The sequence below is a fragment of the Chinchilla lanigera genome, unplaced genomic scaffold, assembly GCF_000276665.1.
Source record: "Chinchilla lanigera isolate Chin_1 unplaced genomic scaffold, ChiLan1.0 scaffold00051, whole genome shotgun sequence".
In the NCBI taxonomy this organism is placed as follows: domain Eukaryota; kingdom Metazoa; phylum Chordata; class Mammalia; order Rodentia; family Chinchillidae; genus Chinchilla; species Chinchilla lanigera.
In genome coordinates, this window is record NW_004955452.1 from 980,921 (window position 1) to 1,008,052 (window position 27,132).

At 44.6% G+C, this 27,132-nt stretch overlaps 1 long non-coding RNA gene across 1 annotated transcript in view; it reads right to left on the reverse strand.

Moving 5' to 3' along the window:
- Window positions 1–4,880, reverse strand: part of LOC102018460 — a 46,696-nt gene extending 41,816 nt beyond the window's left edge. The window contains exon 1 of the long non-coding RNA XR_262631.2: window positions 4,839–4,880. This is a non-coding gene — a long non-coding RNA (uncharacterized LOC102018460). The remainder of the gene's footprint in view (window positions 1–4,838) is intronic.
- Window positions 4,881–27,132: the final 22,252 nt, after the last annotated feature.

Below are 27,132 nucleotides of genomic sequence, written 5' to 3' on the forward strand. Positions count from 1 at the left end.
ATTTCATTTCCAGAGCCAAGGCTGACACACGCAAGTCAAGAATTCCTCTCGCTGCTTTCCCTTCCACCCAGCCTCCTCCAGGCAGCCCCACACACACCACAATGCAACCATGGGGGAGTGGGGTGTGCACAACTCAGGAGGCCTCCTGGGCAGCTATCTTGGGGCAGCTGTCCTGAGACGCCCAACCCAGGGATCAGGACCCAGGAGGGATTCAGGGAAGGAAAGATATGCGAGTGGTACATAAGAGCCCACATCATCATTCCCACTGTCACCAATCTGAACTTGATTAGCTCTTCCATATAAAAGTGCAGGCCCCTAGCTAGATGTGATGCTAGGGACCTGCTAGTCCCAGTACTCCAGGTGGCTGAGGCAGGAGGATCGAAAGTTCGAACCCAGCCTGGGCAATTTAGCAAGAGACCTTGTCTCTAAATAAAAAAAAATAAAAGGAGTCAGGGATGTATCTTAGTGCAGAGGTGCTGAGTTCAATCACCAGTACTGAAAAAAAAACAAAAATAAAAAAGCAGACTCCAACCTGGAAGAAGGCAGCTCAGGCCATGGCTAAGAAAGGGAGACAGTGGAAGGCACAAGAAGTCAAACAGGCAGGGGGCAAGTTTTAGTCTCACAGACCAGCTCTGCACCCTTGGATCACTCACTTTCTTGTGCCTCAGTTTCTTCTGCTGCACAAGAGAGGAAGTGACCATGGTGGGAAGGAATGAGACACTTTGGTGTAAAGCCCCTGGTGCCCAGTAGGCATGCAAACACGAAAGCTATGTTGATCTTTAGGGATGCCTGGAGCCCTGTTTCCCAGATCACCTCCACTAGCTGGAGGGCGACTCTGTTTTCCCACTCCCCACCCCCACCCCCAGGCTCGAGGCAGTTCTCCCAGAGCCTTTATCAGAGCAAACTATTTGTGTGAATTACATTGAATCGCATAATATTTTCACTGCTTCCCTCAAGGGCATTGCCTGATTTCTGCTTATCCCTCTCGGAGCAGTCAGGCCACTAGGGGCACTTGTGTATAAACAGATGGTATCTCCACACAATGTTCTGGGGAGGGTGTGAGTGTGTCTGTGTGTGCACGTGCATGCATGCATGCGTGCATGCGTGGGAAATGGATGCTCCCAAGGCCAAGGTTGCCCCATCCGGTCTGCGCTGCCCTTGAGAAAGGATGGACGGGGACTAATGAGCACAAGGAAACAAGAGATGTTAGATGGCTTTAGAGGAGATCAGGACACTCACCCCTGGCTCTTTTCAATATTTCTTCTGACAAACATCAATTGAGCACCTGCTGTGTGCAAGGCAATGTATTAAACAAAACAGACCTGATGGGGCTCACAGATGAGGACTGACAGGTGGGAATGTTGGTAGAGCTATAATCTGTCCAATGATCTACTTCAAGGGGTGTTAGTCAATGACCCCAAGTCAGCCTAGAGGGAGCTGGTGGAGAGGCACGGGATTGTCTTTGGTCCTTGTCATCAGGGATGTGATGACTGAGGGATTCTGGATGCCAGCAAACTCTGGCCACCCTGGAGGTGGCAAATTCAGTGCATATTTTAAGGTGGAGGCTACAACCTTTGCTGGGAGACTGAATGTGGGGTTCAAGAGAAAAGAGAGGCATGGATGGCTCCAGGGTTCTGACCTGAGCAGCTAGAAGTGTGAAACTTCCACACTAGGATGGGGAAGGTTGCAAGAAGGGACGATGCCTCATAAAGATGACAATCGAACACAACCAAGTGGATGCTGACGTCATCCCTTGGGCGCTAGCACAATAGTCAAGGGATTTCTTTAAGGGTTTGAAAGTATGAGCCCACAGGCTGTGTGAACAAGAGAGAAGGTAATAGCCACATTCACAGCTGGAAAATAAATGGAGTTAAAGAAAATAAACCAGGAAAAAATCGCCCCACATCTCAAGCTTTGGCAGCACCAGTTACCTGTGAAAGGTGGGATAAAGGATAGTTAAAAAAGATTCTTCAAAAGGCTGTTTGAGAAGACCAGAGATCTCTAGGCTAAGGGACACCAGGTGCAGTGCATATGGCGGCACTCTGTGATGACAGGGACAGTCAACGAACATGAGCAAATCCAATATCGAGACTCCAGTAGTCTCCCCTCCTTCTGCTCTCGGGATGCTGACAGCCAAACTTCCATTACAGAATTACATGCTCCACAAAGACTGTTATAGTTTAGATCTAGCGCCCCCTCAAAGCCTCCTGCGTTTGGAGACTGGATCATGGAGGCGCTACACTGTCAGTGGGTTCATCCACGGATGAGTTCAGTAGCTAAATGTGCTGTCAGGAGGTGGGGCCTGGTTGGAGGTGGCCACTAGCAGCATGACCTGGAAGGGCGTACAGTCGTCCCTAGTTATATTGCAGTTCACTTACTAGGGCTTCACTGTATCACAGGTTTTTAAAAATATATATATCTAATTCTGTATTGCAGAGTTTTTGCTATGTCGCAGGATTTTGCGGTATATAGGTATTTATATAATAGTTATGATTTCAATTATTTTTGCTTAAAAATTTTTAAACAATATAAAAAATATTAAAATGTTAATTCAAACATATTAAAAGAATATTAAATTGAAAGAAAATACAGTATGTATTTTATCAGCAGATGAATACCGTACTGTACACAATGGAAATACAGTACACCACTACTGCTTGCGCATCAACGTGAGATTGTATACAGCACACTATTGGCTGATGGAATGGAAGGCGACCAACCATAGCACTGTGTTCTGTATCCTGAGTGCTGCTTGGCTCAGCAACCGTAACATCGGTCTGTTTGTTCTCCCGCGCTGTGCCCGTATGTTCAGCATCTCTCCTTGTCCACTTCACACGGAGTACCCATATAGAATTTTACATGTTGTTAAAATTACATGGGTTTAAGAGCGTAGGAAGTGTTTAAGAGCATATGCAATGTTTATAAGAGTGTGGGAAAGGTTAGTAAGAGAGTGGGAAACGTTTAGAGGAGTGTGGGAAGGGCTTATAAAGCCTTAAAATATATATGAATAATAAAATAAATATAACACTGCTACTTTGCGGATTTTCACCTATCGTGGGGGTCTCTGGAACCTAACTCCCGCAATAGGTGAGGGATCACTGTATTGCTGTCCCTGGCTCCTCCCTGCTCTTTCAGCTTCCTGTCTGCCAGAGTGAGCAGCTTTCCTCCACCATGCCCTTCCTGCCACTGTGCCCTTCCTGCCTGATGCTAGGCAACCATGGACTGAAATAGACCTCACCTCAAGATGTGGATGTGGGGTATTGCATCTAAACAATGGAAAAGAGACTAAGACACAGACTGCTGGAAGATTCTTATCTGGGAAACCTGTTGAGCCGAGGAAAAAATACCTAGAGAAACCCTAGAGGCACCAACATCAGAGCTTCTCCAATTAAACAGCCCAGCCACATCACACTTCAAGAAAGCCCATAGCACTCTAGATGCACCCGTGTACTTGGAGGTGCTCATTGGCCCCTACACTCCTATTTTTTTTTTGGTCTTTTTGAGACAAGGTCTCACTACACAGTCCAGGCTGGCCTTGAGCTCACTTTGTAGCCCAGGCAGGCCTCAAACTCACAACAATCCTCCTGCCTCAAACTCCCTAGTGTTTGGATTACATGTATGCACCACCACACCCGGATTACATTCCTATTTTTAAATATCTATGAAATAACTGAGGTTTACCCAGCACCAGAAGAAACCCTCTGGCCTGAAAGATAAGAACAAAACAAACAGAAAGTACAAATTGAAGATAAGAAAAAATAACAGTGAAGGAAAAAACAGAAGACACGTGCATGCACAGGTGACATTAAAGTGGGACTCTAATAAAAGTGGAAGAACAAAAGAACTTTAAAAATTAAAAGTATGATGGAAGAAATTATAAAAGAAACATTCGAGGGGCTGGGGATTTAGCTCAGCGGCAAAGCGCCTGCCTGGCAAGCGCAAGGTCGTGAGTTCGGTTCCCGGTACCGGAGAAAAACCAAAGAAACATTCGAAAATAAGGTTAAGCCCTTCTAGAGAGACAGATAGGGAAAATATGAGAGAAAGCCATTTTAGCTAGAAGACTTATACAGTATTTTTTACCTTTTTTTTTTTTTGTCTTTTTGAGACAGGGTCTTGCTGTGCAGTTCAGGCTGGCCTTGAGCTCACTTTGTAGCCCAGGCTGGTCTCGAACTTACAGTGATCCTCCTGCCTCAGCCTCCCAAGTGCTGGGATTACAGGCATGTGCCACCATGCCCGGCTTTATACAGAATTTTCATATTCAAATAATAAGAGTTCTAGAAAGAGTAGGAAAATTATAAGGAAGTAACTCATCAATAAAATAATTCAAGACTATTTCATGTGCCCGAAAAATAGCTTTTGATTTTAAGGACCCATAGAGGGTCCAACCTAACAAAAGTAGACCTACACCAAGGCACATCACCGCGAAACATCACTACCATGCAAGCTAAGAGGTTTTCTAAGCTTCCAGCTAAAATGATTATGAAAGAAAACAGCTTCCTTCTCCTCACAGCAATATTCAAAATCAGAAGGCAACAGAACAAAATCACCAAACTTCCTCAAGGAAAATCATTTCCAACCTAGAATTCTACATCTAGCCTAACAGCCAATCAAGAATGAAGATGCAATAAAAACATTTTCAGTATGCAGTCTCAAAAAAAATCAGCATTCCCTATATCTTTCCTCAGGAAGCACTAGAGGATGTGCTCCACAAAAACAAAGGAATAAACAGAAATAGAAAGACTTTAGATACTAGAAAGCAAAGATCCAACATGACAGAGAAAAAGGAAAGAACCCTCTAGGCTGACAGTAAAGGAAAACCCTGGATGATACCTACGTACCAAGTGTAGGAAGCAACTAGTCCAACCTCATGCAGGTCAGAAGGATCTGGAAGACCTGCAGAAAGATGAAATTGATGATAAGTGGACATATCTAACTGTCTAGAGAGAGGACTTACACTATTGGCCAACAGTTTGGTGTTACTTACAAATATAAGCAAACAAATTTAAAACAAATTTGAAAACAAATTTTCAAAAGACTGCCAGTAACACCAGGGAAGGAAAAACTTGTACAAGAAAGAAAAAATGATGGCATTATAAGGAAGGTAGGGGAATGGGAAGAACAAGGCTAGGGTTGGGGAAGAGAGCTAAATCATCATCTTGCTTAGTGTGAAGTCAAATATCTAGGCTTCCCTTTCTGGCATGCAATGTGAGGGGCTGTCAGACCTTTCTGTCCAGTGAAATTCCTGAAAATTATTTTTAAACAGCCATTTAAAAGCTCCAGAGCTTGCTGAGTGTGTGACTCAATGGTAGAGTGTTTGTCTAGCACGTATAAGGTCAACCTGTACCACAGCAAAAAACAAAACCCCAAAGCTAAAGTCTCCAGAAATGGCCCTAGGAGCATAAAGCAAATTTTAAAACATGTTTCTTCAGGGCCAGGTATATAGCTCAGTGGCATAAGTGCCTGTCTGGCAAGCGCAAGGTCCTGAGTTCAATTCCCAGTAAAAAAAAAAAAAAAAAAAAGTTTATTCAGGAAAACCTACTAAAACTCGAAAACAAGAGCCTGAGAAATTAGAACCGTGATCCACTTCCTATCTCTCCTGTCTCATCTCAGCTTTATGGAAACTGCACTCTAGAAGGGCACAGGCAACAACGAAGGGTTCCCCTCACTCTAGCTGCTAGTCACTGTCTAGCCTACTATCACAGAGGCCAAGTTCTAAGGGGGTGCAACTGAGAGATGGAGAGGGGCACTGTTCGGCCCAGCCCCTGCACTGAGGTGGAGGCTTTAACTTGAGTATGATATGCTGAAAAACGCTGGTGTCCCCACTGCCCTCCCTCTGGTTCCTTCCAAAAACAGAAGTTCCACACCAGAAGAGACATACTGAGAAGACCAGATGCTACAGCCAGCCCCTACTCCACCCAGTGCCCAGTAACTCCTAAAGGGGAGGTTCTACTGAAAAAAAAAAAAAAATGTTACCACATGCCAGAACCCTGGCTCAGAGATATTCACAAGAGAAGGGACCATGTCATGTTTTAGATATAGAATGTTCCCCAAAGGCTCACTCATCTGGAGGTGAGGCTTTTAGAAGGTAATCTGATCATAGGAGTGCTATATTCATCAGTGGATTCATCCATTTAGTAGTTCAGGGCTGAACGTGCTGTTAGGAGGGAGAGTCTGGATGGAAGTGAGTGGCTGGGTGTATGATCTGGAGGGATAGATCTCCTTCCCCAGTGCCTGCCCTGTCTGTGTCTTGGCTGCCATAGCATGAACAGCTGTCTCCCATACAAGCCCTGCAGCCATGCTGTTTCTGCCTTAAAACCAGCCAACCATGGACTAAATTGACTCAAAATAACCTGCTCATCCTGGTGGTTGTTGGGCATTCTGTCCCCATGATGAGGAAAGGGTCTAAGACAGACCATAAAACAGAGAGTTCAAACCTTTCCTCACAAAAACCGACATAGTTTACCAGAATATGGGGAAGTTATGGCCTGAGGACATCCTCAAGAATAACAGAGGTTGTGGTGAAACAATGAATAGAAGACTGGTAGATTAATTTCCAATATAAGCTAAATTATAACTACCTAGTTTACCAGAGATAACCTGGGAAAACTACTGCCAAGAAGAACCTCCAGGAATCACAGCAAATATTAGACAATTACCTCAAAAGCTATACTACAAAGGATGCCGGAATTATTTAAATGTTTTATTTAAATTTTACAACAAAAGAACCGATAAAACATGCATGAAACAAAAAATATTTTTACCCACTCATGAACAAAAAATTAGGCCACAGAAACTACCCAGGAGAACACTCAAATGTCAGATTTTGCTGATAAAATTCAAAGTAGCTATTTGATATACTTTCAAAGAACAGAAGGTATAATGACAAAGCTCATCAAATAGAAGGCATAGATACATAAAAATTATTTTTAAACAGAAAGCTGGGAACTGAAAAATATCATAACTGAAATGAGGAATTCACTAGAGAGGTTCAAAATAGATTTGAACCGGCAGGAAAAAATAATTCACAAACTTGAAGACAAATTGATAAAACTACACAATCCAAAAAAAAGACTGAAAACAATTAAATAGAATAATTTGAACCTCAGAGAAGCATGTAACACCATTCAGTATACCAACATATGCATAATGGGAGTTCCAGAAGAGGAGGAAACAAAAAAGCAGGAAAATATTTAAGCAAACAATGGCTGGAAACTTTCCAAATTTGATGAAAAACTTTAAGCTGCATATTTAAGCAACTAAAAAAAAAAACTTCAGTAAGATGAATGCAAAGTAACAAAAATGGTGAAAGCCAAAAGAAGCAGGAAAAATTTCAAATGTAACAGAGAAAAATAAATCATCATTTCTAAGGGAACCCAAAAAAGTAAACAGCTGACTTCTCTTCAGAAACAGTGGAGGCCAGAATGCAGTGGAATAACACATTCAAAGTGCTTTTTTCAAATGTCAGTCAAGAATCTTGTATCCAGAAAAACTACTTTTCTCAAAAAAGAAAGAGAAATAAGGATATTCCTACTATTATTCTGTACCAAAACCAGACAAAGACATCACAAGAAAGAGAAAATTACAGAACACTATCCATTATGAATATAGATGCAAAGTCCTTAACAAAATGCTAGCAAACCAAATTCAGAAATGCACAAAAATAATTATATACCATGATCATGTGAGATTCATCCTAGAACTCCAAGTTTAACATCTGAAAACGAATGTATGTGATTATACCATATCAAAAGAATTTTTAAAAAATCATATGAGCATCTCATTAACACAGAAAAGGTATTTGACAAAAACCCAACACCCTTTCATGCCAAAACAAAAAAAATCCACTCACCAAATTAGAAGATAATGAAACTTCCTCAATCTGGTCTAAGGGCAGACCATTTTCTTTCTTTTCATTTCCATTTTCTTTGGAAAATGATACTTAGTGGTAAAATATTGGGTGCTTTTTCCCTAAAAACAGGAACAAGACAAAGATATCCACACTCAACACTTCAATTTAACAAACTTTCTGAAGGGAAATTCAGCAAGAAAAAGAAAAGGAAAATGGCTCTAGTCACAAATGACATGACCATGCACACAAAAAACCCTAAGGAATCCACTAAAAACTATTAGAACTAGTTAACAAGTACACCAAAGTTACAGAATAAAGATCAGTATAAAAAATTGTATTTCTTTACATTTTTTCATAAGCAATTCAATATTAAGAGTATAGTTCTATTTATTATACATCAAAAGGAATAAAATACTAAGGAAGAAATTTAACCAAAGCAATGCAAAAGGAACACACTGAAAGTATAAAACATTATTAAAAAATAAGAAGAGACCTAAATAAATTCAAAACCCTCCTATGTTCATGATAATGAGAGTTGACAATAGGATGGAAACCTTTCCCATACTGATGTATAGATTCACTGTAATGCCTTTCTAAATCTTAAAGGCATTTATTTCAGAAATGATAAAGCCAATCCTGAAATTCATATATAACTACAAGGAAGCCCAAACAATTAAAACTATCTTGAAAAAGAACAAAACTGGAGGAATCACATTCCCAATTCCAAAGCTCACTACAGAGCTATAGTAATTAAAACAGTGTGGTACTGGCATATGGACAAACATACAGAGCAATGAAATAGTGTCAGGAAGTAAAGTCATGCATTCTAAGGTAATTTAATGAAGAAATAATAGTCTCAACAAATGATACTCAAAACTCGGACGATTAGATAGCCACAAGAAAAAGAGTGAAATTTGGCCCTTACCTCACACTATATGCAAATACTTAACTCAAAATAGGCCAAAGGTCTAAACATAAAAGCCAAAACTGTAAAACTCTTAGAAGAAAACAGGGATAAGTCTCCATGAGCTTGAATTTGACAGTGGAATTTTAAATGTGACATCAAAAGCAGAAGCAACAAAAGAAAAATGAACTTCAAAATTAAAAACTCATGTTTGGTCCTGGGTTTTGGCACCAACAAAAAACATTTTTTTAATTTTGTGATTCAACAAGATGCTAACAAGAAAGTAAAAATAGGCCTGGCCTAGTGGCACATGCCTGTAAGGGTGAGGCAAGAAGATCACAAGCTCAAGGCCAGTCTGGAAACTTAGCAACTTAGTGAGATGAGAGGAGGGGAATGGAAGGAAGAGAGAGAGAGTGAAGAAAGAAGAAAGGAATGCAGGGAGGGAGGTCAGGCAGGCTGGGGATATAGCTTAATGCAAAGGCCCTACAATTCAATCGCCAGTACTGCCTCAAAAAGGTGAAAATATGGGGAAAATGTTTACAAAGCACATGTCTGATATGGCATTTGTATATATAAAGGACTCTTACAACTCAATGAAAGGCCAAATAATCCAAATTGAAAATATGCAAAGGCGATGAATAGATATTTCTCCAAATAAGATATACAAATGGCCAAAAACACATGAAAATATCATCAACATCATGGGTTATGGAAATACCAGTCAAAACCACACTGAGATACAGTTTCACACCCTCTAGAATGGCTATAATTGAAGATCAGAGAATAACAAGTGTTAGCAAGGACATGAAGAATCAGAACCATCATAGCTTGTTGGTGGGAATGTAAAATTGTGCGGCCATTGTGTAAAAAAATGGTCTGGTAGGTGCTCAGAAGGTTAAATACACAAAAATTCTTGTTTTATATATAGCATATCCAAAAGAAACTAAAACTATAAATTCCATTCAAACCAGCTATTCTCTTACAAGGTATCTTCCCCAAAGATTTAAAGGCATCATATTACAGTGATACACACATACCCATGTTTATAGCAGCACAATTCATAATTGCTAAATCTTAGAAGCAGCCTGTATGTCTATCAATAGATGAATGGATAAAGAAAATGTGGTATTTACACACAATGGAATACTACTCTGCCATACAATGGGATAAACTTGAGTCATTTGTAGAAAATGAATACACCTAGAATTCATAATATTAAGTGAAACAATTCAGACACACATTCTTAAAGTTTATATGACTTCTCTAATATGAGAAACCCAAAGTATAAATACATTAAAGAACAGGATAAAAGATAGAGGGCAGGAAACAGATCTTTTGCAAATAGGAAAGGGACCAACAGATACAGGGAAGGAAAAGGGAAATGAGAAGATAATGTAAAAAGAATGAAGATGTGTCAAGTGTATGTGCTAATTGCCAACAATGAATGTATTGCTATGTACTACGAATATGTACCAATAAAGGAATAATTTGTTTAAAAATTTGAAAACAAAATTAAAATATATTTTATGCATAAAAACAGTACAAAAATCATCATAGCAGCATCATTCACAATAGCTCAAAGGTAGAAATAACCTAAATGTCCATCAGCTAATGAATGGGTAAACAAATTGTGGTATATCTATCCAATGGAATATTACCTGGCCATAAAAAGGAGCAATGAACTGACACATGCTACCATGTGAATGAACCCAGAAAACACAAAGGACTGCATATTATATGAGCCATTTATATGAATTGTCAAAACAGGCAAATCCACGGAGAGAGAAAGTAAATCTAGAGGAGGATGAGGACAGTACAAGAATTAGATGATGAAGGCCAAAAGTTATGGAGTTTCTTTTTGAGGTGATGAAAATGTTCTAAAATTAATTGTGGTAACAGTTGCTCAACTTTGGATATACTAACAACCACGGAATTGTACACTCTAAGTGAGTCCATTGCATGGTATGTGAATCAATAAAGTTGTTACCAAAAAAAAAAAGTCAGGGCTAACCCAAATAAATGAAAATTTGAGAAGCAGTGATACACGACACATGCATGTAATCCCAGCAATGGGAAGGCTGAGGCAGGAAGATCATGAGCTTGAGGCTAGCCTGGTGACCCAGCAACTTTGAGGCCAGCCTGAGCTACATAGCAGGACCCTGTCTCAAAAGGAAGAGGAGGAGGAAGAGGAAAAGGAGGAGGAGAAAGAGGTGGTGGAACAGGAAGAGATACAGGCACGTTATTTAGAAACATGCATATAGATACCAAAATAATCAGCTGAAAACATCAAGGTGGCTTCCTCTCTGAGATGGAGAAAGCAAGAGTGAGGTCAGGGACAGCTGGTTGTTACAGTGAACCTCCTAGAGCTGTGTAAGTCTTTTGAACTATGTGCATATAAAACTTTGATGAAAATTAAGACTTTTGCATTTATAAGTAAGTCCCCTTAGGTCTGGGAACCTAAGCCACCTCACTACAGAGCCTGGGGGAGGAAGAGAGGCTGCAGAGAGTAGGGCTGGCCAGGCGCCTCAGATCTGCTCCTGCAGAAAAGCTGTGCCTTCAGCCAAGGCCAAGGTCCGCCCCAAAGAGAGGAAATGGGAGGGGCGTGGCTTGCTCCAAGGTGTGGATCTTGCCCAATCCTGCCCCCTGCCTTGAGATCAGGGCTCTTCTCCAGGGAGAATCCTTGCAGAGCACGCAGTGGTCTAAAGGAAACAGGTGAAACCACCACCATCAGGGCTGGTGTTGACCCAGAATACACTGGCATTTACTGAACACCTGCTGTGTACCAGGCACCTCCACCATCATCCTCTTGTAATCCTCTCAAGGACCTTGGGAGGTGGGTAAATTTATTCCCATGTTATAGATGAGGAAACTGAGGCTCAGGGAGGTTTGGCACCTGAGCTGAGGCCACAAATCTAAACAGAGCCAGGCTTAGGTCCCAGGGCTGTTCCTGCCCAGTCCAAGGCCTGCTGACTCTGAGCTTTCTAGTGACAAGGAGGAGGAGGAGGAGGCAGGGAAGGGCTCAAGAAAGGGGAACCCCTCCCTCTCCAGGCTGCAGAAGCCACGTCTGAGCTCAGCTTGCTCCAAGTTGTGATAGGAGCAAGAAGCTTCAGAGTAATCCAGAGACAACGAAGCCTCCAATAGAAAAGAGGACTCCATGAGAGCTGGCCCAGGCACCCAATCGTGAGCTGGTTTGTCCATCACATTTGGGGCCACACAGTTCCAGACCCCAACTTCAGGAACATCCCCTGGGCCTCTGGAGCCAGTTATGTCTGCCCATCTCAAACTCCCAGGAGAAAGAGTGACAGAGATTCCTCCTGTGGAAGAGCCACTGTCTTATCCCTCTCCCTGTCCGCCATGACACAAAGCTGCCACTCAGGGATCACCTCAGTGACTCCTTGGGAAGGTGATGGTGCATTCAGAGATGAAGACAGAGGGCACAAATATTTAATGGGGTTTCCTCTTTGCTGCGATGGTCACGGTTTCTCACGCATGCGCACAGGCCTTGGCTCGGCAGCTAGAGCCCCTCCCCCTCCCCGCCAATGCCTGCAACACGGCTTGGATTTCTGAGCACACACCTGTCACCCCCACACACACCAGCAAAGGGCTCCCAGCACAACAGGGCTCCACAAAGCCTGCTGCAGATGAAAAAAGAGTTCAGTGCAGCGCCACAAACCTTGACCTCCTCTCCAGCAAGGAGCTCAGAGAAGTTTTCTCATGATCCCTAAAAAGTGGTCAAAACCTGCTTTCCCCATTTCACTAACAGGTAAACCAAGGCCTCAGTCACAGCCTAGGTAATAGTCTAGACACCTAGGATTCTGACCCCCAGTCCTCCCCCAGGGCACTTCAGGTCCACTCACCTCCTCCCTGGCCTTCTTAGTCCTCTTCTGTCCCCAGTCTTGTGACAGTGCCTCAGGCTACTCTCTGGTGCCTGTTTTACCATTAGATGCTCGGGGACTGTTGCAAAGAAGGAAGATCCACTTTCCTGTCCAGAGATCCTGTCCACGTCTTCTCTGGCCCCAAAAGGCAGCTGGGCCTCTGCTGGGGCATCAGTTGCTCCAGCCTGGGCCTGGCCACTGTCCACTCATCTCCACCAGTCCTCCTCCCCTGACCTCCCAGACGTCACTGCCCAGTGCCCGGAGTGCATCCTATCCTCCCTCCAGCTGCGCACCTGCCCCTCCTGCCTCAAGCCTTTCCTAGGGCCCGTGTGTGGGGACCTTGGGTCCTAAGGTGGCAGTATTGGAGAGGTGATGGAACCTTTTGGGGAGGCGGATGGGAGGTCCTTAGGTCACTGGGAAGAGACTAAGTACAATGCTTCTCAGAGGACCCTCTTGCTAGCCCTCAAGTGAGGTGTCTTGGTTACTTTTGTCTCGTTGCTGGGACAAAATACCTGACGCCCAAAATTAAGGAAGGAAAGTTTTATTTTGCTTACAGTTTGTGGAGGTTTCAGTCCATACTTGGCAGGTTATAAGGTAGAGTGGCACATGGCAGAGGGCTACAGCTCATGGCGGCAGAACACAGCAAAGTAACAAGCACAAAAGGAGGAATGGCAGCAAGCAGCCTCTTCCTCTCCCTTACATATGCAAACTATCCACCCCAGGGCGGGTGTAGCTCTCACACCCATAATCAATCAAACTCTAAAAGCCTGCCCCATGACCGCATGAGGCTTTGGGGGGGACACACAGACACAAACCATAACAGGAGGGTTGCTATAGAGCCTGCACTTGGCCCCACCCTGCCCCTCTCTAGCTTCCTGTTAGAGCCACCATCCCTCACTCCACTGCCACCTGCCAAGATGTGATGCAGCCAAGAGGACCCCCCAAGAGCTGAGCCAAGCCAAGCCAGCACCACGCCATGTGAGCTCAGTGAACCTCCTTTCTTCATAAAGGTAGCCTGTCTCGGGTGTTTCATTGTGGTAACATAAAGCTCACTGACACACCTCCCATGTGACCAACCTTCTCATTCTTCAGCTCTGTGCCTAATGCTAGGTCCAGAGGGGCTACCTGGTCTGTGGAGCCATGGACCCAGAACTTCTCTTTTACCACATATCACACACATTTACAATTATTTAAGAATTTACCATTAAGTTTAAAATCACTTTTCAGTTATGTAGAATTCTTTCCTTTCCTCTCTGCCATGTTGAAAGATCCATGATACTAAGCACCAGGTCCACTTCATTGCCTGTTGTCACCCAGACCTAGTACACTGTAGGTGTCCAGACACATTTGCTGCTAACCAATCACCTCCTCAGGCAAAGGAAAGTGCCCCTATGAGTGCCTCCTGTGAGGCCAGTTCCTGTACAGTGTTCACCAGTTCCCCAGTATGCCTCTGAGGCAGTGTTCCTTGCCTCTACTCTACAGAAAAGAGGCAAGTGTAGCTTGGAGAGGTGACTGTTTCCGGATCCACCTCAAGGAAGCGGCAGGGCTGGGATGGAAATTGAGTTCTCTATCAGGTCCCGTGGGAACACGACCTCCTCTAAGGGCAAGGTCAGAGGCCAGCCTCAGCCTCTGAGGGCAGCCCAGATCTGCTGCTGGCCCCAAACAACTAAAAGTAGCCCAGATGCCACGGGGTCTCCTCCCTCTGCTCTACAGCCCCCTAAACCCCCCAAGCCACCCAAGACACCCCTAGCCTTTCTCAGGCTGATTAATCCTGGGGTGACCATGGCGTCTGGGTGCCCTCTAGTGGTGCCAGGAAGGAGTCTATGGGGAGGGTGAGAAAGGGGGAAGGGAGAAAAGGAGGGGAGGAAGAGGGATAAGGAAGGGGAGAAGGCAGAACAGATGAGAAGAGAGAAATGGAGCTGAGAAAGGGTGGCGAGAGGGCCCAGAGGACGGCGTCCGGATTGCGGTTCCGGGCTCCACAGCGCCCCCTCCTGTGCTGCTCTGCTAAATGTGCCGGAGGTTTCTGCCCTCCAGCTCAGGGTAGGCTCCGGGGTCCTCAGAGGGACATCTTGCTCCTGGGAATCCTGGAGACAAGGAAATCATCTCCTGCCTCCAGATTGGGACGGTCGTGTCCTGGCACCCAGCTGCCACTTGCTCTGGGAAAAGTCTTCCCCCTAAAATGAAAAGGGAGGAGCCCCGTCCTTCTCCCCTTCTTCACCTCTTCTCCTCCCCTTCACCTCCTCTCCATCAGACAGATAGCCAGGGACCCCCGGCAATCCCAGGGAGGCAAGTCCCAGATCTGCCTCAGCCCTCACCCATCCCTTCCTCACCCAGCCACCCCAAATTCCCAGCAGCTGCGGTTGCCATGGAGACAACACCCCCACCCCACCCCAACCCCCTTGCACATAAATAAACTGCAACCTGGGGAATGAGCTGCTGGCAGAGGCCGAATGTGCAGAGCCAGCTCATTTCCCGCTCCTCTCACTTCAGGATAATTAGTGCAAATTAAATTTCACACCCTTCTCCGAGCAGTTAGAGCTCCCTGGGAATGGATGGATACCACAGCTCATGGGGAGCATGCTCAGTGTCTCTTCACAATGTGCAGGCACCAGAGAATATTTATCTGCGATTTCTCAATGGTTCCCCACATTCCGTGCCAGGGCAGACACAAGACACTGGGACAGACAGGACCTGGGCCAGCCCAGGAAAGATCCAGGGAGGATAAGGATGGAACCTCAGCAGATGGGATGCTTGAGTCTTACTCACCTCGGTCACCCCTCTCCCAAGTTTCTCTAATGTGTAAAATTGGAAGAACAGGCTAAATCACCATAGAAAGGAAGCCCTCTGGGCCCCAGGGCCTCAAAATCATGGTCCCCATCCGTACCTTATGTAGCCAGGCTTCTTGATACTTTATTTATACATATCAAATATATGGGGACTGGCGATGCTAAAGTTGGGGGTATAACTCAGAGAACAGTGCTCGAGTAGCATGCACAAAGTCCTGGGCTGCATCCCTAGCACTACAAAAAAAGTATTTGGTGAGCAAACATAAATAATACCCCTCAATGCAAATAATAATAGCACACACTGGGGCTGGACACTCTTTCAAGGGCTTCATACACCTTGGCCCTCACAACACCAGTGTGTGGCTTATATAGAGTTTCTGTCTAAGACCAGGGATCTGTTAACATGCAGGGTCTGGGTCCATTGTTCTGAGAAAGGACTGCCACTCAGCACTTCTAACAAGAGCCCAGGGGAATTCAGTGCTATTGTTATGAGACCTCAGTGGCAGAGTAGGGAAGGTTCTGGGTATACCCAACTGCTGCTGCTGTCAAGTCAGCTCCTAACAGCATCCTCGTCACTGGCAACTTCTCTGGGGAATGGTCCTCAGTCCATCCAAGCAGCCTCACTGAAAGATGCCTGGGAGACATCTCCTCCTCTAGTAGGACACAGTCAGTGACTGGCTGGCAAGGGCCGGCCTCTTCCCCTAAAAGGGGATGACTCTGTGGGGTCATTTGTGCTCAGGGCTCCGCATGAGATCACATTGAGACTAGATGCCAGCTGGGTCCACATCTCCAATTTTGTCCTGTTGCTCTCAGGCCCTTTCAAGTATCTCCTACAATAAATTACTTAGTTAAGAATGTCTCAAAAAAATTACTTAGTTAAGAATGTCTCAAAAAAAATCTCTAGCTCAGCTTGCAAGCACCCAACCTAAGACAAAGAGATATTCTCATTTTCCCCATTTTATTCATGCAGAAACTGGCTGTATTAGTCAGCTGTTTGGTACGAGGACAAAATGCCTGATATGCACAATGTATTTTGGCTCATGGTTTCAGAGGTTTCAGTCCATGGTTATCTGGCTCCAAAACAGAAACATCATGATGGAAAGGAAAGCTGCTCACCTCATGGTAGCCAGAAAGCAGAGAAAGAGAAAAAAAGAAACAGAGAGGAAGAGGCCAGGGACCAGATATGATCCCCAAAGTCACACCCCATGACCCTCCCAGACACACCCAGAAGTGTGCTTTACTATTCTCCTTGGCATCCTTCAATCTAGTCCTGTTGACAATCAAGAATGACCACTACCATCCACCCCTTGTCGATTTGACTTCTAAACACATCTCTTTAAACCATACTTAGTCTCCAAAGAAAGATAATAACAATGTCATAATTCTCATTTCTCCCTCAGAGTCTCAGAAGTTCCCACACTGCTCAAAAGTCCAAGTCCACAGTCTCTTCTGAGACTCAAGGCAACTCTTAGCTGAGAGCCCTTGTTAAAAAAAAAAAATTAACCATTAAATAATCCCATAATATAAGAAAAAGGAGAATAGAAATGAATAGGACCAAAACAAGACTGACACCCAGCCTGACTAACATTAAATCCCACATCTCCATGTATAGCGTTCAAGGCATGTGATGGCAAGCTGTGAGTTTCGAAGGGTTTGGGCAGCCCTACCCTTATGGCTTTGCTGGTGCAGCCCACACAGCCTCTCTCTTGGGCTGACTCTGTTCCCTATCTGCAGCTTTCCTCAGTAGATGTTTCCTGCATCTCCAACTTTCTGGGGTCTCCACTGCAGGTTCAGCTTCACCCCTTCATGCACTGTCTTCGTGGGGGCTCTCTGCAGGGACTCCGATCCTGTGACACATTGCCTAATTCTCAGGCCTTCCACTGAAATCTCTGCAACCCCTCAACTCTTGGGTTCTGCAGGCCCACAAAATTGGCATCACAGGAAAAACACCAAGGTCTGTGGCCACTGTAAGCAGTAGCTGTGGCCTCTTGGACCACAGTTACAGCAGCTTCAAAGTGCCTGGATGGATGAATGCAGGGAAACACTTCCTTGGGGTGCTTGAAGTGATCAGGGAACCCTTAGGCTGTCTTCCCAACACAAAGTCTAACAACTTTAGTCTTTTCCATCTTCGGTCTTCAATAGAAAGAGTCTGGCCAATTTCTGACATGCCCTCAAGGCATCTTTTCTACTGTCCCAGGGCAAAGTACTTGGCTTCTTTTCAATGGCACTAATCTCTGCAGCAACCATTCCTTCTTTGACCCCAGTTTTACCAGCATTTCTTTTCTAGCCAAACTGCAAGTTTTCAGTTCTTTCTGCTCTGCTTTTTGCTCCCTGTTCTCACTATAAATCTGGTGAAAAACAGCCATGTCACAGCCCAAATGTTGTGCTGCCTTGAAATTTCCTTCAAGAAATTAATTAGTCTGTCACCTTTAAATTCTGCCTTCCACAGTCTCAGGGCATGGACAAATGTAGACAAGTGCTTTGGCACAATGGAACATGCATCACCTATAGTCCAATTTCCAACAGAATCCTTGTTCCCATCTGAAATCTCAGGAGCGGGGCTGGGGATTTAGCTCAGTGGCACAGCGACTGCCTAGCAAGTGCAACGTCATGAGTTCGATTCCCAGTACCGGAAAAAAAAAAAAAAAAAAAAAAAGTGAACTGAAATCTCAGGAGCACAGTCTTTACTGTCCACATTCCTATTGGCTTTCTGGACTTCCAAGATCCAATCAAAATCACCCATGAACCTCTACTTATAGCATTCTAGAGTTTCACTAGAAACTCATCTCTCTGACCCACATCTCTAAAACTTTCCCAACTTCTCAGGAAACTAGTTCCAAAACTCTCTGAACCATGTGGTCAGGTATGACCCCACTTCTCTGGGACTAATTTTCTGTATTAGTCAGTTTTTCATTGCTGGAACAAAATAGTGGCATGCACAACCTAAAGGAGACAAGGTTCCTTTGGGCTCATAGTATCAGAGGTTTTGGTTCAAGATTAGCTGGCCAAGGCAGAAACAGCATGACAGAAGGGCATGGTGGAAAGGCAATGATGAAGGAAAACTGCTCACATCATGGAGCCAGGAAACAGCGAGGGAGAGCAAGAAATACATAGAGAAAGGGACCAAGGACCAGATGTAGACCCCGAGATCACATACTAATGATGCACCCAGATATGCTCATAAGTGTGCTTCACTAATCTCTGAAGCACCTGGCAGTATAGTCAGGTTGACAAGCAAGATCAACCATCACACTGGCCAAGAGGCTAACTTACTCTGGACATACAACTAAGTGGTAGAGCTACAGTGTGAACAGGCGGTCTGGTTCCACCATCTCTGTACACTTGTACTCCATTTGTAATCCACATTTGTACTCACATATATATACATACATAAATGCACCTATTTATGTAACTACCTACTATCTACACAGCACATTTCTGCATGCAAATCCACACCCATATGCACATAAATGGATGCCAATTCACTCAAACAGCTACTTACACATGCACAAACCCCTGACATCTAAATACCCCAAAGATCCAGGTGTGCATAATCAGTCACTGATCAAATAAATTATCACACACATACTTGAATATCTTTTTGTCAAGTCTCAATTCAGACCTTGTCCCTACCTATAGCTTTCCCTGCCTCCTTGAGATTAATTCTGGAGGTCTTCAATGTCCCCGCTCCCCTTTCCCATTCCTGTTTACAAGTCTGTTTGCCCTTCTGTTCTGAGAGCTCTCTTAGGACTGCAGACCTGGTTTGATTTGTCATTGTAATCACAGGGCCTGGTCCATAATTAACTGATTCATATATATTTATTGGGCTGGGCTTAATTTGGCTCTGCCACTTACTAGCCACATGATTCTGCATGAATCCCTTCCTCCTCTGAACCTCAGTTTCCTTATTTCCTCTTCTCCAAAAGAAGGTCCTGTCTTAAGGAAGGAATTAGGAAAGGTTTCTGAAAAGAAAAGAAAGAGCATTACACTAAAGTCAAAGAATTCATGCCATGGGAGAAGATAAAAGATGGTTCCCAGAAGATGGATGAGCATGTGCAAAGGCTCAGAGGTTAGGCAATGTGGCCTGTTCAAGGAGTTAAAAGGGGAAACCCATGTGCCTGACATAGTGTTATAAGGAAAATACCCGATTAGGAGGCAAGAGAGATGCTGAGGAGCCACAACTTAGATTTCACCTTGAAAGCAATGGAAGAGTCATTTTTCTTGTCTTGATTTTGATTTGAATGCTGGGGAGGAATCCAGGGCATCCCACATGCTAGGCATGGACTCTAGTACTTAGCTATATCCCTAGCCTGCAATGAAATTTTGGCAAGGACAACTAATGTGGGCTTTTAAAAGAGCTGTGAAGTGAATGGGTGGAGACAAGAGTCCAAGGCAGGAACGACTGTGTTGAGTTCATCTACCAGAACATTACCAGTAGCCAGGCAGATGTGGCAGTGACAAGATAGGCTGAGGTCAGGTAAGGCACGGAGAGGCGGATTGTTTCTAGACAGTCAACAGGCCTAGCGACACTGGATGCAGACACTCAAGGAACAGGAAGAATTGTTGAGGCACCCCAGACCTCTGATGGACTACAACTTTGACAACTTCAGGTCTTTCATGTGCCCCACTACATCCATCCCTCTGGAAGTGCAGGGAGCTGGCCCCTGACCTGCCTCTGGGTTGTCCCTTTGTTATCCCTGATGGAGACCACTATGAAGTGGCTCTGAGTAGAATTTAATATTAAGCAATTGGCCTTCCATGTTTACTTGTAAGTTGTCCAAAGTTAGGCACCTTGTCTGGAGATGGGCAGCAGCCTCATAGTACGTGAACCTCTGTCATTCACTGGTCACCACTGAGGCCTATATTGGCCTGTGAAGCAGTGATACCTCAAAGGACAAGATAAGGCCACAGCTGAGGATGTTTGGCTCCAACCCCAATTAACTAAAAGGAGACTGCAGCTGCAGGATCCACACTCCTACAATAAATGCCAAACTAGTTCTCTTGATTACTTGGGAAAATATTTTCCAAGGTCCTGCTCAGATTCCTGCATTTTCTTGAGTACCCTCCTCCTTTGTTTGAAAACCATATAAATACGGCCTCCCAGAGAAGTCTTTGTCTTAATCCAGAGAATCTCAAATTCTGTAAGAGAGTTGGACCTTCCTGGAGGCCTAAAATCATTTGAATTGTGTCACTTATTTAAGCCTTCACTGTCCACTCATTTGGGTGATTGCGGACCTGATCAGCCTGCAATAACTAAGGGTTTTTAACCCGATACATCCTCAGCACAGCCAACTTAGTCACCAGGCTGTTCTTGCAGCCTGTCTGATCCTTCAAGGTCATAGAGCTCTTGTCCTTTCCAGTCTTTCCTCTAGCAGAGTTCCTGCAGATGGGATCGGTACAGCACCCAATACAGAAATGCTGGAGGCATTCCATACTCTAACTGACCCCAGGCACCAGCTGCAAGAGCAGAAAGGGTCATGAACTGAATGATCCAATTGCCATTCTGCCACTCTCACTGGGTGCCCTTGCATAAGTCTCTTTTCCCCTGGGGACTCCAATTTCTCCATCTGCCAAGGAAGAGGATGAGATACAAGGAAGTCTAATGATCTGACCAATCAGACCACCAAATCTCATAGGCTGCAATGATTGGCTCCAGAGTAGGCACATGACCCAAGCTAAGCTGAACCAATGAGAGTCCTTCCTGGGGCTTTGGTTGAAGCTACTGTAAAGCATCTGAGGAAAGAGTCTATTTGAGAACAACACTTATCCCTCAGGGCATGGTTCAAGCACCTGGATCCGACCATGCCTGAAATCAGTTACATGGACCAATAAATTCCCCTTTTGCCTAAGCCAGTCTAAATTGTAGTGGAAGTGCTTATATTCAATAGAGTCTTGACCTACATAAATCTTTCCACACATAATATTTAATGATTTCTCCTGTGGTACATTTGGGACACTTTTCTTGCTCTCATCTGATTCTCCCATTCCTCCCATCTTTAATTCTAACTGAGGTGCCTCCTCCAAGAAGTCTTTTCTGACTTCCCTGGTATTTTTTCCACTTCATAAAAAGGATTCTATGGTCAAACAAGCTTGGGAAATACGACATATTAAGTCTTCCTTTTGGAGAGCTCACTGCACAGCACCTATTAAGCATCTTGAGACACTCTGCTGTAAAGACACTAGTTCATTTGGGCAGTCCAGTGTTTTCCAAACTTGCTTCCTCAAGGAATCCTATTTTCATGGAACATTGATTAACATTCTTCAAGATGATGTCTTAGGGTCTCACTGAGGAAAGTGCTACTTCATGCCTAACTTCCATTGATTCCTTCTTTGTACCTTTGGGGGCTTTTCAACTTCCCTAGTGCTTGTTAAATGTCCACCATATGCCAGGCCCAGAACAAGTGGCTGGAAGCAAATCAGTGTGTCAGACATCCCAGCCTGGGAGGAACACACCGGCCGAGGGACATGACCTGAGCCTCCTACAGCTGTGTAATCTCAAGCAAGTCACTCTTCCCTAGAGCTTCAATTTACCTGCCTGTAAAATAAGACCAAGGGATGCCATGACCGCTAAAGGGTTGGCCAGCAAGAGCACCCAATCTGCTAGGCTGCAGTGATTGGCTTCAGGGTGGGCATGTGACCCAAGGTGAGCCAATAAGTGTCCAGTTTGAGGCCCCTCAGGAATCAGTTACCTCCTAACCTCATGTGGATTTGAGTATGTGGGGGGGGGGGTCAGGTCCATACTTTTCAACATATTTTCCAAGGATAGCATGACCTGAAGGGGTTTATGAATGTTGGCAGCAATGAAATCTCAGTAACTGGGAAATGTTAGGTTGAGGAATTTAAGGCCTAGAATGAGAGAACAGGTAGATTAGGAATATGAGAGGATGGTCCAGCCACCAGGAGCACTTTATAGGCACTGAGCTAACTTGGTCTGACTGCCAGGCAGGGAAGGGCTTAGTCTCTGATGAATTCCAGTGGCACCACTAAACGGTTAGCTGCGTGTCATCAGGCAAGCTACGCAGCCTCTTGCATCTACGTTTCCTCATTTGTGAAATGGGGATATTTTCAGGTTTGATCTTATAAAGAGAAGATTAAATGAGATCATATCAGTGCGTCTCTTAGTCCAGGACTGAACACAGAATAAACATTAAATAAAGGTTAGCTAGCACTATAATAGCATGGGGAAAATCACACAGAAAAAACAATCCCTAACCGAAAGGAACACCCATGATCTCCTACAGATTTCCCTGAGTAATCAGTGGGAGCTTCAAATTCCATTTCTTTCTCCGCTTTCCTGCCCACCAAGACTATTGCTGAATTCTCACCCCCAGGTCTCCCCAAGGGTGCTTACCCTGAGAAGGCTTGAGGTTGCTGTTGGTGTCCTCATTTCCATCCAAATGCTCAAAGCCTTTCTGGCTTTGCGCCTTCGGACTGGGGGTTCATACTCCAAGTAGCCTATGCTAGACAGTTTCAAAGATGGCTTCTGGCTCGGTGTGGTACCACAGCCCTGTAATCCCAGCGTCTAAGAGGCTGAGACAGGAAGATAACAAGTTTGAGCCCAACCTGGACAACTTAGTAATTTAACAAGATAGTTTCAAAATTAAAATTTTAAAAAGCCCTGACGATATAGTTCGGCAAAGGCCCTGAGTTCAATCCCCAGTACTGAAGAAAAAATAAAAGCTCCCTCTTGGTGTTCCTGTCCTAGTGTAACTGTCTGCCCAAAGAGCACAGTGGGCCTAGTGGCTGGCTTCTAAGGGATAGAACACAACAGTGTCAGGGTATCCTTTAGAATTTGGGCTCTGAAAGACCCTGGCCTCCTATTGCTTGCTAGCCCTCCCTGTTCTCTTCCTGGCTTGCTCCGAGGAAAGCCAGCTACTGTGGTGTCTGTTACCCTGTTTAGATGTCCACATGTCAAGGGGCTCAGAGTGGTCTTTGATCAACAGAGAACCAAGAATCACAGACCTCAGTCCAACAGTCCAGAAACTGGATTTTGCCGAGAGAAATGAGTTTGGAAGTAGGTCTTTTCTCAGTCAAGACTTGAGCTGAACCAGGTATGGTGGTGCTTGCCTGTAATCCCAGCACTCAAGAGGCCGAGGCAGGAGGATCACCATTAGTTTGAGGCCAACACAGGCTATATAAGTGAGTTCAAGACTAGCCTGCACTACACACCAAGATCCAAAACAAAACAACAACAAAAAAGACTTGAGCTGAGGCCACCTTGGCTGACACCTTCACCACAACTTTATGGGAGAACCTGGGCCAGAAGTCCCAGCTCAACTAAACCTGGATTCTCACCCCCAGAACATGGGGGATAATACACGCTGTTGTAGGTCTGGGGGGAATTGTTAATCCATATAGCAAATAATATTTTGGCCCACTGTTGTAGTTTGGGGTTTTTCAAGAAGAGTAATATAAGACAGGACACATATTTTATAAGATTATTTATAATAGTCACCCAAAGAATCATATATAAAATGTTCAGGAAATCTCTCCACTCACTAAAGACCAAAGAATATAGCTGAGGGCCTGGATCCCACGGCAATGTCCTGCATGAGGCCAGCTGAAGACCTAGATCCCATGAAAGTGCCTCCCACAAGTCCAACTGGAGGCCTACAGCCCACGACAATGTCTCATGCAGGAAAGTTGCATGGATCTGCGCTGTGAAGGCCCAAAGGTCAGCAGTGGAAACTAGAAAGTCTGTGCCAGAGGGATGAAGGATCTGTGCCAGCAGGCTGAGGGAGCTGCACTGGAGCCAGGAAGCGATACTCCAAGTAAGAACCAGGACTCCCTGAAAAGTACCACAGCCATCCGCAGCAACAGTGAGGTCCCGAGCTCCTCTGAGAATGAAGAAAGCTGAGTTTCCATCAGGAAAGGCAATGCCATAAGCTTCTCCAGGAGACTGAACAGTGCACCATCTTCCCCTCGGGAGCCAGGAAGAGAGGCTCAAAGTGAGGACCAGAGCTCCCCAACAGTGAGCCGAAGCCATTCTCAGCAAAAACAAGGTCCCAAGCTCGCCCTCCAGTGAAAACAGCCAAGTTCACCAGGAAAGCCAGCATGACAGGGTCCTCCAACAGAATAGCCCAAGAGAATCAGCAGCTCCCTAACTGCTTCACAACAGCTTCTACCAGCTCCCAAGAGCCTCTCTTCTTCTCCTCTCATTCTGCCTCTTATGCTGCCGGCAACAACCCTCAGGCGAGCCTCGAACATCCAGCACCACATTGGTTCAGTTAAGCTGGGTGTTACAAGTTGTCAATCCACCACACCCACTTACCTGGAAAGTCCAGGAGTACAGTTGGTTTCAGGTATGGCTGCATCCAGATGCTCAAATTTCATCAAGACTCTCTCTGTGCTCATCGAGGCTTCCATGAGAGCTGACCTTTGGGCCAGGACATGAGTGCAGGTGGCTTATTTGGGAGGGGATTACAGGCAGCAAGAATGAGAGAGGAGATTGAGACAAGGAAAGAGGGAAAGATGATAAAGGATATGTTTTCAAATTTTCTGCAATAAAAAACAGGGGTTGGACTCCTCTGGGATCATCAAGAACCACATTGTGTCCTGGAAATAACCTTCAGAAAACAGAAACCAGGGGCAGCCGCCCACTGTGTAGGTTCAGGGAGTGCCCAGGCCAGCAGATTCCTTAGCTCTGGAAATCCCTGGGGTCCATCCTGGCTGTGTGTACAAGACTGTCACCACAACTATGCCTGATGCAGGATGCTAAACACCTCTGTCCTCCCTCCTCACCATCCCTCAACTGCCCCCGCAGCATCAGACAGACTCTTCCCTGGGGTGGCAACTGTGGCATGACCACTCCCCAGCTTTGTCCCCACAGCTCTGCAACCCCCAGGAAAGGAAATTCTCTCTCTAGCAAAAGTCTCAGGATTACATTTCATTGGATGCCAGTGATCACACGCTCATCCCTGAGCCAAGCACTGCTTCAGCAGGGCCTGGGCCGTACCTATCCCTGGAGCATGGGGAAACTGGGGAAGTTGTAGAGAAGAGGAAATGAATGACGGCCAGAATACGGATAGGCAAATGGGTATCTGCTAAGCCTACTTGAGTGGTGTTTCCTATTAGAGGGTTATAGGATTAATTTAGTAGGTGATAATCAGTATTTTCTTAAAGAACACAGTAGTAATCAAACTCTAGCTGCATCACGAAATCTTGTTTGAACATAGACTGTAGCTGGGGAGTAGCTCAGTGGTACAGCACTTACCATGCATGCCCAAGACCTTGGGTTCAGTTCTCAAGGCCACTAAAATAAAATAAACTAAAGTACAGTAAAATATTGTTAGACCCTCGCCTATAGTTTCTGATTCAACAGATCTGAGGTGGGGCCCAAGAAAATGCATTTCTAACAAGTTCTCAAGCAATGCTCATGCTTACCAAAATTTGAGAACCTCTGGAATAGAAAATATCAGAGTATACTGCATAGGTCAGATGGCTAAGTTTTGTTCCACACAAGTTTTGTTTCAATTACATATGCATGTAGACACTGGGTAGCCATGAGAAAGGCATCTCTAGGTGAAATCCTCCCAGGAGGCTGGGCCCCACGGCACATGCTTATAATTCCAGCACTCTGGGAGACTTAGGTCAGAGAATCACAAGTTCAAACCTAGCCTGGGCATCTTAATGGCTTAGCAAAACCTTGTCTTGAAATAAAAAGTGAAAAAAGGCTGAGGAGGTAGCTCAGTGTGAAGGTCTGTGTTTCAACCTAGAATTAACAAAAAAAAAAAAGAAAAAAAGAAAGAAGAAAAGCAATTCCCCTAGTGCAGGGACAGTATTTGCCCACAGTCACACAACTAATAGGAGAGGGAGTAGGGATTTGAAGGCTGGTCTGACGTGCTTTCCACCTCGAGGCTGTACTCATCATGGTGCTAGCCGAGCTACCTTTCAGCAACTCACCAGTACAGGATTTGGGTTAGTCTTCAAACTGGGTTTGCCACATGGAGAAGGCACGATACAAAATAAGCTGTTGAAAGAAATGGGTCACAAACTTGTTTTTGTTTTGTTTTTGTTGTTCTTATTCTTGTTCTTGTTCTTGTTCTTGTTTTGGAGTGATTGTTTTGTTTTGGTTTTGGTTTTTTGAGACAGGGTTTTGCTATGTAGTTTAGGCAGGTCTTGAACTCATGATGTAGCCTATGCTGGCCTTGAACTCATGGCAATCCTCTCAAGTGCTGGAATTGCAGGTGTGCACCACTATGCCCAGCTCCCAAATACACTCATTTAAACAAATTGAAAGTTTAGTTCTCTCTCATGTGATGACTCAGCAGTACATGGCCTAGGGTCTGTAAGGCAACTCTGCCCACATCCCCAAATGGCTTCTGGCTCCAACATCAGCAAGTAGGGAAGGGGAGGGCAAAAGACACTCCTGTCCTTTTTTTTAAAAAAAATTTTAAAAATAAAAGGAGGAAAACATTAACAGACAGACAACCTCTTACAAAATAGCAGAAGAACAGTACAGACAATACAGAGTTACAAAGAGGTAGGAAATTAACAATGCTTGTTTATTACGTATTGATATCTTCAAAGTAGTTTCTCATGAAAACAGAGACATTCAATATTGATCAATCAAGGACTCATTAACAGTTTCTTTCAGCAAAGAAATAGAAGACAGTACATCAACTACGTTAACTATCCTGTATATACATACATACAAAATTTCTCCTTCTTTCCCTTCTCTTTTCCCACATCCCAGTTGCCCTTTACCCTTGAGCGTTT